This window comes from Larus michahellis, unplaced genomic scaffold, assembly GCF_964199755.1.
Source record: "Larus michahellis unplaced genomic scaffold, bLarMic1.1 SCAFFOLD_148, whole genome shotgun sequence".
NCBI lineage: Eukaryota > Metazoa > Chordata > Aves > Charadriiformes > Laridae > Larus > Larus michahellis.
Genome location: NW_027436250.1, coordinates 42,412 through 45,762, shown reverse-complemented (window position 1 = coordinate 45,762; position 3,351 = coordinate 42,412). Strand labels below are relative to the sequence as shown.

The 3,351-nt window shown below is 48.3% G+C and overlaps 1 long non-coding RNA gene across 2 annotated transcripts; it reads left to right on the top strand.

Annotated features, from left to right (window-relative positions):
- Window positions 1–725: 725 nt before the first annotated feature.
- LOC141737142 (uncharacterized) lies at window positions 726–2,387 on the top strand. Of its 2 annotated transcripts, none has more exons than XR_012585148.1 (3): window positions 726–833; window positions 912–992; window positions 2,119–2,387. It is a non-coding gene; the product is annotated as an uncharacterized LOC141737142 (long non-coding RNA). The 2 variants fall into 2 exon arrangements; XR_012585147.1 differs by having other exon boundaries at window positions 912–1,011.
- Window positions 2,388–3,351: the final 964 nt, after the last annotated feature.

Here is a 3,351-nt window from a genome sequence, read left to right as displayed (position 1 = left end):
TAGTATGTGTTCTTTTTTTGCTTATGGCAGGTGGTGTGTTTTATTGTAATTTCTGACTTCATTGAAGATAGAACTTTGTACTCTTTTCTAATTTTGATGTACACTATGTTAGTTGGTGTTTTTGTTAGTCTCAATCAGATGCGTTATGAGATATTGGAGCAGGATTTAGCGTGACTGTCTTGTATGTATCCATATATTGAGTTTATCTGTTTTGAGAAAGCAACAGGGTCATAACAGCAGGGGTGGCTCACCGTTTTCTTCCAGACCATGTAGGGTATCACAGTGGCCCTGAAGCTTTTGCGGTTTGCAGGCGGTTACCGGTAGGTTCTGTAACAGTTTTCCAGGTCTGTAGCAGAGCCCGGAGTCTCTGTGAAGGCAGAAGACAGGAGGTGTCTGCCAAACACAGGGTAGGGCTCAGAAGAGCAGATCCTGAGGAGCAGTTGGAAAATAAGGGGCAGGAGTTGTGGGGGAGCAGTAAGCCTCCTTCCCTGATGGTTCAGGAGAAGGGGGGGAGTTTCTAAAGTTTTGGCATTAGGGGATGGCTAGGAAAGGGAGGCGGGTTCACGCATTTTTCTTGGACAAGTTTTGTCATTGGGTTTGGTTGTTGATGGTGTCTGGTCTGCTATAGGCTTTCGCATTTGAGGTGAGCTGGATAGTATCGAGGAGGAGCACAGGACTGGTGGTTTGGCAGAAGTGAAGTACAAATGTTGTGTTTCTTGGTTTCTTAGGTGCCGTGAATAACTGTCGCTGCAGCATCCAACTCTGGAATCGGTGCGGAGGAGGCAATCAGACTGCACCAGCGTTCAGGAGGCTCGAGGGGTTTTGTGGAGGAGGTCGTCGTCTCTTCTCAGGATGCTTATTGCTGGTGTTGTAGCTGCTTTTGGGATTATTTTTTTCTTTTCCTTTTGCAGAGGAAGAGGAGTAAGCCGGTGACCGCAAGAACGTATCGGATGGTTGTGTTTTGTGGACTACGTCAAGGATGGAATCAGATGGTAGCCCTCCAAAAGCTAAGTTGAGAGACCAGCACCGGAAAGGGGCGGAGGCTGACAATTGTGTAATGGGGTCTTTGACGTTAGCGTAGCGGGGAGGGCTGTCCCGGGGCACAGTCTCCTTTGGGCAGGTAAACGATGTACCTTACTGTCCAGTATTATATTAACACATCCTGGGCAGGGCAGTTCCAGCTTGTGTGTGTTGCCATGTCGATTGTGTTGTCTGTGTTTTGCATTCTAGACCTTTTCTTGGGTCTCGAGATCATCTTTAAGCTCCAGGAGCATGGAATGTGCATCGGGTACCATCATTATGGTGTCAAACGCCTGCACCCATGGGCATAGCACCAACCGTCTGCCTCTCTTGTTGCATTAGAATCTTAAAGCGTGCATCGGTCTTGCGTCTTGGAACTTTCCGGACGGTCCACTTTAGCAACTGGGGCTTCTTCCCTGTGTCGTTATGTTCTTAGGTCTTGAAGCTAGGCTTCCTGCATGTCCGTCTTGTCAGGCTCGACAGTCCCTTCTCAGGAACTGTGAAGTTCTACACTTTGTTTCAGGGGGTTCTGTGGAGCCTCTTCACATTGTCACCATCACAGTGCCACAGGTCGTCTTGCCCGACGGTGGCTTTGGTCCCGGTGTCATCCTTCTTGCTGAGAGTTTTCTCTCATCCTTGAGGCGCGTCATTCGTGGTGTTCTGTGTAGTGTCAGTCTGTGTGTGTTTGGCTCGGGGCTGCCCTGCCCGGGCGTGTAGTGTACAGGGTAGGCAGAATCACGATGAGAGTCTGTAGTGAATATGAGGATCTGCAACCCAGGCAAAGGTTGCATAGTTATCTCTAATCGATTAGCTCTCGAGAGGCTGCGTGGACGGGTGTTTCATTAGCGGGCGCTGGCATAAGCAGAGCCAAGTCGGAGAGGGTGTTTGCGGCTAGTGAAATGGACAGTATCTCAAAGATGTTCAGGCTGCTTTGTGTGGGGTGTAATGTTTGCAGGCTTCTCTCTTTTGGATGACAGGCTGTAGTTGGACTTATGTGAACAGGGTTCCTAAGTAGAAAGGAGACCTTTGGAATAAAGCTACTGCTCTGCATCAGGGTAATGTTTGATGTTGGTGTGTTGTTTTTTTTTTTTTTTTCAGATGCGGAGAGATGAGATGGACAGGGATACGCAGGGGAGCCGACGGGAGCACAGGACAAAGGTAGCTTAGCCTGAGGTATTAAAGGGAAGATGTGACCGGCGGCTCCACGAATACATTTGGCCACTTTTTTTCATGTGAATGTGAGGTTACGTAGCCATGCGTGGAAGTGCTGGACTGAGGTTCAACAGAACCAGTGTTGTTTTCAGTCACTTTGCTTTGCAGGTAAGTCTCTTCCAATGAACTGAACTCTCTGAAAACAGTAACGTATTTTTCAGGTAGTATCTGCCTTCAGAGCGCCAAGACCTTATATTTACACTTAATGCCAAGGGATGCCGTGCAGAGAGGCTCTTGCTTATACTTATTCCTATAACAGCACAGTGCAGCTAACTTTTATATATGCCCCGTCGGAAGCAGAAAAGCGTAGAGGGATCGCACCCACGGTGAAGAGAAGACAGGACCGGTGACCCGAACCTGACCGATGGGGTATTGCATCCCATCATCATCACGCTCTGTATAAAAGCAGTGGGATCGAAGGGGTCGGTACCTGTTGTCTGGCCTTTGAGGATTCCTCTGTCTGTTCATTGTCCTTTGACCCCCATCTGTGCATTTATGCAACCGGGTCTGGAATCCGGTTCCAGTCTGTCACCGAGTGCTGTCCCGGACTTTCCCCGTGCCTGCCAGTGAAGCAGTGGTCATCCTGGGAGTTACGTATCGGGTTGTGTATGTCCTGTATGCATTTAATTATTTTCTTGTTACTGTTGTCTTTTCTTGGTATTATTTTGCTGTTAAGATTTCATTACAGTTCAGTTTATCTTTCAGTCCCTAAGTCTCGCTCTCTTCTCTCCTGCATCAGGAGAGAAGTTAAAAGGGAGCACGTGTCACTTGTTTTACTGCGCGGCCTAAGGCACAACAGCAAGGACGGACAGGGCACGGGAGCAGACTCGGCCGAGGAGAGCGGCGGCCCCAAGCCTTGGTTCTTTCTCAGCCACTGCATTACAGACAGCGTACAAGCTCCTGCTTGCGCTCTGTCTGCCGGTCCGATCCAGAACACAGTTCTGGCAGAAGTCACGTTATGTGCGTTGTCTTGCTAGAAATGCTGTATGACGCGTTGTGGGGTTTCTTTTACGAGGAAACTAAAGGACATTGAGTCTTGATTTAAAAATATTGTTATTATGCTTAATGATCTTCTTGCCTATTTAGGTCAGGATGACGTCTTTCTCTTTATGTCTATGC